Genomic DNA, 14,851 nt, shown 5'->3' on the forward strand with positions numbered 1-14,851 from the left:
CTTACGAGCCGGCTCAAGCTCTATAAGTGAGGCTCGAGCTCGGGCTTGTTCATAAACGAGCTTACTTTCAGGATCGGGCTTGTGCTTGATTCAGCTGGATCGAGATTTTTAAGGAGCCGATCTCGAGTAGCTCGCGAGCGGCTCGGCTCGTTTGCGCCCCTGCTTTTAATACCATATACATAATGCATATAGGGTTGTAAACAGGCCGAAGCTAAATCAGACAAGACCTTGTTTGTTTTCGTCTGTTATGCTTTTTTCGAACAAACGGACGGTTCACGAACACTTACCCAATGGAAAGTTCGTGTTTGTGTTCGTTCATTAAGGAATTGAGTTTGCTCATGTTCGTTTTTGTCTGTTCGTTAATATTGTAAACATACGCAAATGGATGATAACAAATACTATGGACAGACGAACATAAATGACCCTAACGGGTCCAAACGAGCAAATGAACATAATTGACACTAACGAAAAATGAGCGCGCTTACATAATTTTTGAAAATATAAACATAAATACAAAAATAATTAAGAAATTTCGTTAAATGCAAAATAAATTAGTAAGTATGATCATTTTAATACCATAGTAAGGTTTGAAGGTATAGGTTATTGAAGACACAAATTATTAAATTATCTTAAAACATATAAACTTGACATATATGTGTTATGGACAACCTAGTATTTGATGGTCAAAGTATTATGCCATTATAACGTAGGCGTTAGGATTTTAACTAGCCAACCTTTAACTAGTGTATCACGGGTTTACTAAAATTAAATAATCAAAAAAAATTTTGACTGGTTGTTATGGAATGAACCCTACCCACTATCGGGTGAAGATGGCGTTAACATGCTTATGCCGCCGGTACTTTGAACGACACAATATAGAGCTTGTTAAAGTGCCCATATGACACTTGTGTCTCATGTGAGCCCATAATGACCAACCCAAAGATGGAAGATTTGATTTCAGTCTTTTAAAAGATTTTTCGTTTCAGTCTTCTAAAAAATAAAAAGTTAAAAGATTTTTTTAGAACGTTATAACTTTTTAACTTATATTTGGTTTTTTTATATTTCTTAGCTTGTGTATTAATTAGGCTCGTTTCATTAAATAAAAATAATTTTAGTTATATATAAGATGGTAAATATACTTATTTTAATGTCATGTTGAAGCAGGAGTTTGAGATTAGATGTTTTCATATGAGTACATTTTTAATTTTAGTATATTATCCGAAAAAAATATAAATTTAATGACGTGCGCACGAGTAATGGTTGTATACGTAATATCATAATTTAATATACAACTTGAGGATTTACGATCGAGGAAGTTAAGGCTATCCGCATTTTTAAAAAGAACTGTATATGTTTTCCGTTAAAACAAAAGCTACACACGTTAATAATACTTTCTTACTATGATTTGATCCTCATGCCTCTACAACAGATTCTCACCTCCTTACCACTGAAGCAGATTTGCAAATGGTGTGATTGCGCTAATCTGATAGGGAAATCGTGCATTAGATAATCAAATCCACGAAGGCATTAAACCAACCAAAACCGATAAAGAAGTTAATGCATACCATAATTGTGAGAACACTATGGTGCATTTAGAAGGCTCGTAATGATAAAATCTTCAATGACAAGAATAGTCCTCCAAGATTGTGGTGGAGATAAAAGCGACCCCATTCCGTTTCTAGGTTACAAAATGAACAAAAGCTAAAAGTTTAGATTGGTCCAATTGGTGTTATAGATAGGGACGAAGCATAGTGAAGGCCAGTGGTGCACCCCCCCCCCCCCCCCTGTTTCATAGTGGTGTGTAAATTAATCCGTTTTTCGCCCGAAAATTTGTATACATAATATAAATTTACTTGATTTCGGTCTAAAATTTGAAACCCCCCCCCCCCTCCCTGGCATTTTTGTCCAAGCTTCGTCACTAGTTATAGTGTCCTATCTAATTATTTTCATATCCTGAGCCAACTTAACTACATGCTAGACACAAAAAGAACCACTATTGTATATATGTAGCAAATACTTTCAACTATAAATTACAAATGATTCAGACTCTATTACATACTTTACTATATACTTTGATATATCATCATATTTCCTAGAAAGAACAAACAAATTGTCACAGCCAGATAGATTCACAAAACACTTAGAGAACTGGAGAATCCACACTCGAACCGGGTGTAGCGCTGTCTCTAGGCGGGCGAGATTCCTGCAAGGCGTAAAACACTTATTTGTCAAAACTGACTGAACCGAACTGTAAACACCCATATGAAAAAAATAAGTTTGTGAAGACTCACATTGCGAAAAGGGGGATCTTCGGCCTCGAGCATGTGTACGATTTGGCTCATTTTCGGTCGTTTGTTTGCATCCATGTCTATACACCGAAGACACACGAGCAATACACGCTTCAAAGATCTAGAAGGCGGGTGGACACTAATCTTCGGGTCGAGTAACTCTTCGCCTCAACGACTCGCTACCATTCCTCTAAACCAGTCAACCAAATTCATCTATGCAATATTAACCAACCCATTAATTATTCCTATTAATTTTTAAAAATAGAAAAAAAGTTTTACTATGCCCGTTTCAACCCAAACCCGTTTTGACCCGTTACTTATACTTATAGTACCTCTCTGGGTGCTCGGGAATAATCGACCGGGCTTCTTCCTGTGACTATTTCCATGAGTAAAACACCAAAACTGTAGACATCACTGCACTCGTTTAACATCCCGGTGCTTGCATAGTCGGGTGACACGTATCTAAAAATCAATCATACGCATACGCGTTTTATTATAAGATGAAAAGGTTTGAGAAAAATTAACTAGGGGTGTAAACAGGCTAAATCACTTGTGAGTTACTTGAGATCGGCTCGTTAAAAGCTTGAATTGAGCCAAGCATAAACAAGCTCGAGCCCAACCCTGAGCTAAATATAAGCTTGTTTAATAAAATGAGCCCGAGCGTGATCTTCAATTATCAAACTCAAACTGGTTCGAGAGCCTAAACGAGCATATTAATCATATATGTTTTAGTTAATATATTAGCTATTACTTATATAGTATTTATTATAATATAAAAGGTTATGATAGAAATAACTAAATAATATACATTATTTTATATATATATATATAAAGATATATAAAAAGTAATTATAAGTATATACAAACTAATTAATGAATAATAAACGAATTAAGGTTGATATTTAGAAATATAGCTTGAAACAAGCTGAACTTGAGCTCGTGGTTTTTTAAAAGTTAAGCGAGCCGAACTCGTGCTTGGATCGACTCAGCTTGTTTAAACTTCTAAGAAAACTTGACGGAAAAAAAAAGATTTGTGAAATTACTAACCCGAATGTGCCCATAACGCGCGTGGTTACGTAGCTTTTCTCAGATCCTAACAACTTAGCAAGTTCAAAATCAGATACTTTCGCGTTCCATTTTTTATCAAGGAGAATATTACTTGATTTAACGTCGCGGTGTACAACTTTCGGTTCCAATCCTTCGTGTAAATATGCAAGCCTAATGCAATTAAAAATATTAAATCATGTTAGTAACAAAAACAATCTCTTAAAATAAATAAAAAAATAAGAAGAAAAAAATCAAATATTACCCTTTTGCGGTCCCGACTGCAATCTTCATTCGAATGTCCCATGTTAACGGGCTGACCGGTCCAACATCCCCGTGCAACCATTGTTCTAAATTCCCATTGTCAACATACTCGTATATGAGCAACCTGCACAAGAATGTGTCAGACAGGTATGTTTTATCTTTAACGGGTCAAATGACTGATGAGTCAATACCTTTTAGCACCATCTACACAAAATCCAATATGCCCCACAAGGTTTTTATGCCTTACTTTACCAATTGCTTCTACTTCTACCTTGAATTCTTTATCTGCTTGACCTCTACAAAATATTATTAAATCATTAGAAAAATGTAAATAAAATAAAGGTGTGTTGGTTTTTATTAATCCCAGCTATCATCTTTTGGTCGCCGCCAGTCCCAGCTAACGAGTTGGCTACTGATGGTCCCATCTTTTAACGTATTTGTTCCCAATGGTCCGCGACTAACAGAATCCTAGCGCCGTTACTTACAAGTCGCCGGTAAAACGCCTTTGGCAGGATAAGTGACATTTTTTGTCAGAAAACTCAATCTGAGCTCCACCAACTGAGTCACCACCACTTGAGCACCACCAACTGATTCCAATGATGGTTCTAAGGTTCCCGCGACCTTAATAACTGTAGGCTTTTACTAGAAAAAGATTCCTAAAGGTTACAAAGATGCTTGGGACGAAAATGTTCAGTTTTCTAGGAAAAAAATGTGAATTTTCCACTCAAAAACGTCTTTTCGGTGACCTGCAACTAATGGCGTTAGAATTCTGTTAGTTGCGAACCATTGGGAACAATATAATAAAAGGTGGGATATTTATCAGTCAATTCGTTAGTTGAGCCCGACAAGACCAAAAGATGACAATTATGATTAATAAAACCAATACACCTAAAATAAATAATAAAAAAACTAATAAAAGCAAATGGTTAGCACCCAGAATAACGGATCAACTACTTCCAAAGTCTCCGTGAGCCCCTCATAACTAAATAAAATATGACCATTATAAGTATCTATATTTTTTTAATAAAAGAATAAATAAAGTATTGAACATATGCAACACACTATACCAATGACCATGTGATACAGTTTCTAATTTATTGAATGCAGATTTTATTCAGATCCCATTTTCCAAAGATGAACATTTTGCTATTATTATTAACTTTTATGTTTGGAATTTTATAAAAATATAAAATATGTTACTTTACAACAAATAAAGACATCAAGCTAGGTCAGAGGCTTCTTTAGCATAAAAATGTGAAGGTGTAAAATTAAAGGGAATAGGAGGGGAATAAAGATAATGTAATCATTAGTATTAACAAGTAAAAATTGAAAACGTAAACCGGGTGCGTGCCATAAACCAAAAATACCGATTCGAGATCAGAAAAACCGAACTGGAATAAAAACCAATGGTTTGGCTTTATGTTTTTGTAAAAACTGAATTGATATATTGGTTTTGGTGTTACATGTAATAAAAACCGAAAAACTAAAAAAGTCGAACCGAAGTTACAGATTTTCGTTTTTTTATTTTATTTTAAGTAATTTATTTATATTAATATATACGCAAGTACGCAACTTAAATATTTGAGTCCAAATGCATAATAATCAATTAGTTATTTTGGGTCAAACTTTATTTTTAACCTAAAATTTTCAAGCTTAAATAGTAAAACTGAAAAAAGCAAAACTAAACGGAATCCAAACTGAAAGAAAAAAAAAACGAAACCAAATAGTTTCCGAAAATTCAAAAACTGAAAGGTGTAAATTACGTAATAAATTATGTTACAGTTTCATTTTATTTAACAAATTTGTCGGTGTAAATTACGCAATTAATCCCAAAAATTAAAGTTCTTTTTCTTCTTTTAAAAAACAAAGATGAAAAGGTTACCATTTGCTTTATTTTATTATTATTTTTTTTATTAAAGTGTAATAAAATTTTTATTCCCATGCAACCTTTTTCACAATCCGTCACCGAAAACTTACACGTCATTATCATCTGTCTTAATAAGTTAAGCGGATTCCAATCTATTAAAACTATTCAATCTTTTAATCATTCTATTTTAGCTTTACAATCAAACCGAGCCATTCGCGAGTATCTCAAAATCGTATTGATAAATAGCTAAAAACGAGTCGAGTTTTTTCAAACTCAAGCCTCAAATAATGCTCGTTTAGTTATCGAGCCCGAGAAAACACTGATCGCGAGAAACTCGAGCTTGTATCGAGAAAGAGCTCGAAACAAGCCGACCCTTTTCAAGCTTGAGCCTCAAATAATGTTTGTTTAGTTATCGAGCCCGAGTTCGAGGCTTATATGGAAAGCTTGTTTAGGCTCGTCATTCGTCAAGCCTTTTAACAAACCTCGTGTATTTTTAAATTTTTTCTTTTTTAGATTTCTATGTATTAACTTCATATTGCAGAGTTAACTCGAGCCGAGTTGAGACGTATTTAAGATTTCTTTCAAAATTTATAAAAATAATTTAAATTGTATATACATTAATTAATGAAAAAATAAATAAGTATAGCCCAACTGTAACAAACAACTCACCAACTGTAACAAACAACTCACCAACCAACTTAACCTTTAGAAAAAAAACTTGAATAGCTTTAATAACTCGAAACGAACAGAGCTCGAGCCTAGTCATCTTCTCCGACAAAGTTCAATAAAAACTAACTATAAACAGCAAATAACATAAAATTTAAATAAATTTAGATAAAAAATTAAACTAACTTGTTATTAAGAAGATTCTTCACCGCCACAACAGCCCCGTCGCGTAAAACGCCCCTATACACAACCCCATACCCTCCTTCGCCAACCACGTTCTCCATCGCAAATACAACCTCTTTCAAACTATACCATTTCCCCCACTCTAAATTCAAATTCTCCACACCGGATCGAGACGAAGCCAATTCGTTAATTATCGGTTTAATCTCTTCCTGTTTCTCATCGTCGATCATACGACATCGTTTAGCGACCAATTTGCGACGATTGTTTCGGAAACAAATGATGATCGTTATGAGTATTATTGTTACTATGATCACGGTGACGGTGATGATGACGTAGAGTTTTTGGCCGAAAATTGGTGTGATGGAGGTGAGGTTAACACCGTCGCCGGAATCCGCCATTGTTTCCGACGAGATGTTATTGGAGGTTGAAAACGACGTCGGATTGAAAGAGAAAACAGAGGCTTTAGAAAGACATAATAATGGTGAAGTGAGGAGTATAGTAGAGACTTAATATCTAATATTATTATTATTTTATTTAAATAATATTATTAATATTATTATTACCTTTAAATGCCACGTGTTTGAAACCATGCTACAATATGATTTGTTATAGGAAAATTTCGAAAACAGAAGTTTATGAAAACAAATTTCAAGTTTTAGTTGACATTTACAAGAAATATTAGAAATAGATATTATAAAATAGTCGTTACGAGTATATTATGATAACGTATGAGTAGTTTTTAGAACCAATTAAAACTTATCGCGCCCTTAAACTAACTGTAACGAGTAGCTCACTAATCATTTACTCGTCACGACTAAATAAGTTTCATGCCTCGTAATCAACACCCATGAGTAATTCATAAGTTCTTTAGTCGCGCGACTAGCTTGCTAGGTTTACATTCCTTACACGAGTAGTTTAAAGGTAATTGTAAAATACCTTTGAAATCATTACTTAATTATTATTATTTTTTACTTTTTTTTTCCTAATTTTGTAATAAAAATAAAAGACTTCTTGTTAATTAGTTGTCAATTAGCTTGTGATGGAGTGGTGAGAAAAATATTTGTTGTTTTATGTGAACCAAGTTTGATTCATACCACCATCATTTAGTTTCTGTGGCACCAGGTGATGATGGGAGACTAGACGAGTATGTGGCATTCACTAGTTGGATCTTCGAACATAACGATTTTACCTCACCGTAAGGTCGTGCCTTCAAGCGAGTGTTCACGGACAGTGACCTTAGTTGAGGGTTTTTCCCGGATCGGAAGACAAGCGTATCCCAATGTGGAGAATTTTGTCAGTAACCTATTGAAGGATTCGTTGACCGTTAAAAATATAAAAATAATATTTTTTAACCAATAGCCAACGGTCATGTTTGACCAATTATCCTCCATTCAAGAGTTGTGTAGAAAACGTTGCCAGCTTAAAAAAGACACTCAAAACGCCCTAGGGGTAATGTTTTAAAATTTTCCATTTGTTATGCTAACAAAGATTACTTGGAATTTGAGCACATAACATGGGTAATTTCTTTATTTTGTTTGATCGCATTTTGGAAATTATTGAATCTAAAAAATTTGTTTGAAAGCCGATATGATTGTTTCTTTACTTTTCATTTGTTTTACTGAAGAAGTTGATTGATGCGAGTCTTCAAGTAACCGCTCTTAAAGATCTCCTAAGTTTCTTAGCTGTGGTTTCTACAGTTTTTTTTTATACATAAAACATACGTCTGTATACAGTTTTTTTTTCTACAAACACTTTTATATATGCGCATTGGATGTTTATGTTTTTCTGATATCGTTGTATAACAACTCATTATCAAATCCCGATGTATCGTGCGGGTTTTCTACTAGTATTAAATACTTATATTACTTTAGAGGTGATATTAGTGTTTTTTTGGTTGAATATACTCTTAAAAAGAATAACTATGATGTTTGTTACTATTAAAAAGAAAAGTTATTTTATAAAATGATTTTCATCCCTTTCATTAAGTGAAAAACAAAACACGGGGCAAAGTTATAATAAAAGCTAATTAGGTATTAAATTTTATATCGCAATGAAAATGCATAAGTTATTTTATGAAATGATTTTCATCCCTTTCATTCAATAAAAAAATTAATTAATTTTGTTTAACTAACATTAAAAAAATCTTTATTTCACAAGCATTCATATCCCTCTATATAGTCATAATTTATTCTAGATATGATTATTACTAGAATAACATCATTTCAGACATCAAACTTCTTAACTAAAGAAGATAATAATTATTATTTTTTATTAAAATTTATGGGTCTCGACAATTTTTATCAGGTTTCATATTGTGTCCGGGTTTTAACCGGGTAAAGGCAGAACCAGTTCCATATATGATTCATACCCGCGGGTAAGGTCATGTATGGACCAGTTTCGAGTGTTTTGCCTAGAGGTGGGCAAATAAACCGACCCGAAAATCGAACTAGTTTGAAACCGACTGAAATTGTTGTTTTGGAACCGGTCTATAATTTTCTCCACCAAAACCCATTTCCAGACCAATTAACCGAACCGAAACTGACCAAAACCCGAACAAAAAACAATTCTAATTTGGTCAAGAAACCGGTTTCAACCCGAGCCGAAACCAATTTTAAGTTTTAAAACCGTTTTGTACACGCAAAACTTTGCCCACTTCTAGTTTTGGTTTCATTAGTTAATTCGGTTTTACACACACCCGTAAATATTATTCTTATGGGTCAGGTTCAAATAAGAAGTTTGATTTTCCTAAGAAGGCTAGGAATGAGGGTATTTTAGTCTAATACTTTAATATCAAAACCCACTTACTTTAATCTCAAAACCCAATTAAATTAATTTCAAAAACCCACTTACATAAAACCCAATTACATCTTCACTCATCTCTTATAACCACCACCACTCCACCGCCACCACAACCGTCACCACCGCCACCACCTCGCCGGAAAAAATCCGAAAAAACACAATGAAAAACACAATGGAAAAATACACTATGAAAAAAAAACACAATAAAAAACACAATTGTATGACACAATGTAAATAACACAATGGAAAAACACAATGAAAAAAAAAACACAATAAAAAATTCTATTGTATAACACAATTCGGTAAAACACAATTTGTAAAAAACCGACTAATTTTTTTTTAATTTTTATTTACAATATGGTACTCATATAAAAGATAAAAAGACACTCGTTATTATGGTGAATTTGTTTTTCAATAAAAAACGTCATAAAAAAAGTTATGGACGTTTTAAAATGACGGGGAATTTGGCATGTGCCTTGTATGTGGAGAGAGAAAGTCAACAAATGTGTTATTCCTTTTATACCCTTCCCCTTACGTTCACACTTGATTTCCTCCTAAACTAATCTCAACCCTCCATGTTTAAAATCAATGGCCAAGATTACTTCTTGTCCTTCCTACAAAAACTATAATTCTTTTTATAACCCTACCCTTGATATTATTATTACAGACATACACAATGTTTAGGGGTTTATATGAAACTATAAACAAAGCTTAGACACACACACACAGGTCTCGTGCTCGTGTGGTTCATCGAGAAATGGCTGCCATTTTAGCTCGCAAATCGATCTCAGTTATCCGTAATCGACAGCTTGTAAGCTTAACCTTTATATATTAATATAACGTTATTGCGGACTAAGTTTTAATTTGAACGATTTGATATTCTAGGGTTTCGATTTTGAGTTAATTAAATTTGGATGATCTGGTTATTGTTGATTGATTCAACGTCATTAAAATTTGTTGATTGCATTTAGGTCTTTAAACGGACCGAATGCTCATGAACCGTAGTTCGTTGATGTTCGTTTATTTAATTAACAAACAAACATGAACACGCGTTTTGTTCGTTTAAGTTTTAATAAATATCATAGTTGTCAAAGGCGTAAGGTGCACTCAAGGCGCTAAGGGGGAGCCTTGGGCCTAAGTGCGAGACGCATAAATAGCCAGGGAGGGCCTGAGATAAACAAGGCGCATAGCATAAACAATACCATTTTTTGGGGTTTTAAACATTTTTTGATATTTTAGACCACTTTGCCTGGAATTCTTAGAATTTTGCTGAAATTTTCAGGATTTGTCTGGAATCTCACTAGAAGCTGACCAAAGTGGCCGGAAACTGGCCCCAAGGTTGCCAGATCGCCTTGATGGCAGCAAGGCACCTGCGAAGGGCTTTTGACAACATAGATAACTGTTCAAAAAGCTCGGGCTCGTGGCTCGCTCGATAAAAGCTCGAATAAACTAGCTAAAAAAACTTTATTTAAAACAACCTGAGCTAAGCTGAATCATTTTTGTAATCGAGCCAAAATCGACCTAAGCTCGGCTCAAAGCTTGGGCTCGTGGCTTGCTCGATAAAAGCTCGAATATAACTAGCTAAAGAAACTTGATTTAAAACAACCTGAGCTAAGCTGGATCATTTTTATAATAGAACCAAAATCGACCTAAACTCGGCTCGGGTCATGGCTCGGCTCGTTGGCTCGATCTTAGGCTCGTTTAACTTCAAAATCGAACTTGAGGCTTACTAAGCTGCCTCGTTTGATTTCGAGCTCGAGCTCGAAACGACCCAGGCTCGACCCAGGCTCGACTCTTGAACAGCTAAAATACATAAGTAGTTATGCTTATATTAATATAAACATAAAAGGGGCTAATTAAATTATAGTTATTAAAAGCCCTCGCTTCTTGCGCCTAGGCCCATTTTTCAGGCGAGGCTCAATAAACGCGCTTCTAGTTCCTAGGCAAGCACTTCGGCATTGTCTATGCCAAGAACATGAGAACATAAAAGCCGAGCAAAAGAAACGCAAGGGTTGCTATTGAAACTTGGATCTAGGAGAAGTTAAAGGCATTATATTGATACATTTTGTTATTCAAGTTTTAGAATCACATTTGAATCCTGACTATTTTAGAACTTTTGGTACTAATTAGATGATATTAAATGTTATATAATAGCTTTTGTTTATTTTATTTGAAGAGTAATATCACTTTTCATATACATAATACACTTTAAATGTTTTATTTAAGTGCGCTTATTTTTCCTCAGGCCCTTGCGTTTTTTGCGCCTTGCGCCTAGGCCCTAGGCGAGGCCTATGCCCCTTGAGTGCGCCTAACTTATGTTCATTTTAAATAAATCCTGTAAATTTAAACACTAATTTAAATGTGTTTTTTGATGAATTGTGATGTCATTAATGCTAACTTATGTTCATTTATCTTTAGCTAATCATGTTCATTTGTGTTCATTTATGTTTGTTCAATTATGCTCATTTAAGTTTGTTTGTTTGTTTATGTTCGTTTACGTTCTTGAACTGTCCATTTAGGTTTTAAGTGAAAGGACATGAACGAACACAAACACGCCTATTATCTTAATGAACGAACATGAGCAAAATAATTTGTTTGATATTATGTTCATGTTCGGTTAAAGTTAAATGAACAAACACGAAAGGGCCCCCATTCGTGTTAGTTCGGTTCATTTACAGGCCTAATTGCATTCTAAGCTTTTGACATTACTTGGTTTTAACTTCAAAATCAAATGTGTATGAACACATTTACTTTTGTTTATTACTTTTAAATCAAAATGTATGATCATATCTGTTCATATAAAAGATACAAATAATTTCATGATGATATGATATATCTCCATTTGATTTCAGGTATTGGCAGGACAGGTGTTGCAGGGCTCTAACAGTGGGACAATTTCTGGTGCACGATCGTTTGCAACCAAGCACTCATTCTCAACTGATAAAGGTAAGCACATTCTTGCTAATATAGTAGAATCTTTTGTTTTTGTCAGTCATATTGTTGGCACATGATTCTCTGTTATGCATAGTTGATATATATGCTGATAAACAACTATATGGAACACAATTGTTTCGTCAATTTGAAATGGTGAGAACGTTTCACACGTTGCTGATAGTTTTCAACTGCTTGTGTAGATACACAGATATGCATACTGATCTGGTTTGACAGGAAATTGATTATTTTTTATATGTACAACAATACTAGTAATTATGTTTTTGAATTTATTTATGTTGTGGCATTGTGAACACGAAAACTCTGATATAGAAAGTGCTATATGTTATGTTCTACAGCAATGTTTTAAAGTTGTGATAATTTAAATGGTAGAATAAGGAATGAGGAACTTGTCTTTGTTCCGTATTGAGAATATTGATTAGTTATGATTTTGATTGGTCACTCAATAGTTTTAAAAACTTGGTTAGCTTCCGTCTTGTTATGTATCTATACGATCGTTTGTACATAACTTAACTCTAAAATGCAGATGATGAGGAAAGAGAAAAGCTTGCAAAGGAGATCTCGAAAGACTGGAGTTCTGGTACTTCTCACACTGGCTCGTTTTGCTATTTTGTATCTTTTTTATGGTCTGCGATTACAGTTTAAGTTGGTTAATTATGTGCAGTCTTTGAGCGGAGCATCAATACTCTATTTTTAAGGTTAATCTATGATAAAAACTAACATTTAGTAAAGCTCTTTAGTATATGAACAACCCAAACCCTAAAAGCTCGTCTCCATGAAGCAAACCTCTAATAAAAAAGGGTAACTAAATCTAGTAATCAACATAAAAATCACACTAAATATTTAAACTAAAACTATAAGACTTTGAAGCAAAAAATATATAAAAAGGTAGATTAATTTAGGTACATTTAATTTTTCAACCTTTTTTTCCACCATCATTAAAAAAGTACGATACCAACATGCAACTATATTATGCATATGTCTCTGAGTAACTACAATCATAACCATCATCCCATCATGAACGTGAAATTACCATTTTAGCATTCAACTAAACTACATGGTAATCAGCCGGTCCTAAACCTGCCACCTAATTGTATAAGGGGTTTTCTTAGCAACACGGTCTCTTTTAGGGCCCACCGCTCATGTCTTCTCAAACGAGTCTTATAAAAAAAAATCGTTTAAGGTGTCGAAAAATTATTTTTGGCATTTTTTTTTCACGCGGACGTCTTTCTTCTTCTTGTTCACATTTTATATCTTCTTCAAGCCATCTTATCTCCGCCACCCCTTCTTTCTCTTCATATATATAACTAATGCATTTTTTAACTTTCAAGCGAACGTCCATGACACAGAGAACAAACAACAAATGTTTTTGTGTTCGTTCAATTAATAAAATGAACAATTAAAAAAACATGTTTACGTTCGGTCGTTTGTTAATAAAGGATACACATTATTACCCAATAATACATGAGATGGCACCAAAGTACACATTTTAATTTTAAAAAAATTATTTTTTGTGATTTAGTTACAGAAAAATATAAAATATATACACCTTTGTTTCTTTTTGCACGGGAGTTAAAGCAGAACCAACTATTTAGTTATAAGAATTAAGAAATATATAAAAAACCTCATATGCGTCTGGCTCTGTTCTTTGACTTTTATGGTCAACCCACTGTAGTGCTATTTGATTGCATTGAAGTAGGCTTGCTTTCAACAATGGCATCAAAATGAAGAAGATGAATGTTTTACAAATAACAATCACTAAACACACAAAATAACAAAAAAGTGACAAATAAAGCATTTCAGGTTTCAGTTAATTTTTGAGCTGAAATTTTAAAAAAGAGTTACGGTCAGGCCAGAAACACCGGCTTACCGTCCAACACCGACATAAAAAATATTAAAATTAGGCCAGACTGGAAAAAAAATTAATTGGTGTTCGGTTCAGTTTCAAGCTGCAATCAAGCTTGCGTATATTTTTTTTCATAAACAAATTAATTGGGGTTCGGTTCAGTTTCGAGCGGCAATCAAGCTTGTATATATATATTTTTTTTCATAAATGTGAGCTTGGTGCAAGCAGAAAAAGAATAATTCTTTAAATTCTGTTATTTAGCTCAATTCGATTAAAATTTTAGGCCAATGTTATTCAGTACAAGTCATTACAAATTATGACAACAATATGTAAAAGCGGCACGGTCTCTTTCAGGGCCCATCGCTCATATCTTCTCAAACGAGTCTCATCAAAAAAATCACTTCGGGTGTCGAAAATAATATTTTTGGCTTCTTATTTTTTCACGCGGACGTCTTTCTTCTTCTCGTTCACATTTTATATCATCTTCAAACCATCTTATCTCTGCCATCCCTTCTTGCTTTTCATATATATATATATAACTGATGTATTTATTAAATTTCAAACGAATGCCCATGACACATAGAACAAACGACGCGTGTTTTTGTGTTCATTCAATTAGTAAAATGAACAACTAAAAAAACATGTTTACGTTCGCTCGTTTTTTAAATAAAGGAACATTATTACCCATTAATACATGAGATGGCACCCAAGTACACATTAAACATTTTAATTTAAAAAAAAATGTTTTGTGTGATTTAGTTACAACAAAAATATAAAGCATATACCTCTGTTTCTTTTTGCACAGGAGTTAAAGCATAACCAGTTATTTAGTTATTAGAATTAAGAAATATATAAAATACCTCATATGCGTCTGGCTTTGTTCTTTGACTTTATGGTCAACCCACTGCATCATCAGTTGATTGCATTGAAGTAGGCTTGGTT

The 14,851-nt window shown here is 33.7% G+C and overlaps 1 pseudogene across 1 annotated transcript; it reads right to left on the reverse strand.

Annotated features, from left to right (window-relative positions):
• Positions 1–2,096: 2,096 nt before the first annotated feature.
• Positions 2,097–6,710, reverse strand: LOC143604922 (putative receptor-like serine/threonine-protein kinase At4g34500; annotated as a pseudogene). The gene is made up of 7 exons (XR_013148385.1): positions 6,316–6,710; positions 3,788–3,892; positions 3,598–3,720; positions 3,336–3,506; positions 2,621–2,750; positions 2,292–2,501; positions 2,097–2,203 (listed from the first exon to the last, which is right to left on the reverse strand). The product of XR_013148385.1 is annotated as a putative receptor-like serine/threonine-protein kinase At4g34500 (transcript).
• Between the last annotated feature and the right edge of the window lie 8,141 nt (positions 6,711–14,851).

This window comes from Bidens hawaiensis, unplaced genomic scaffold (assembly GCF_021521415.1).
Source record: "Bidens hawaiensis isolate Kalapana, Puna unplaced genomic scaffold, B.hawaiensis_p1.1 tig00067335_1, whole genome shotgun sequence".
NCBI lineage: Eukaryota > Viridiplantae > Streptophyta > Magnoliopsida > Asterales > Asteraceae > Bidens > Bidens hawaiensis.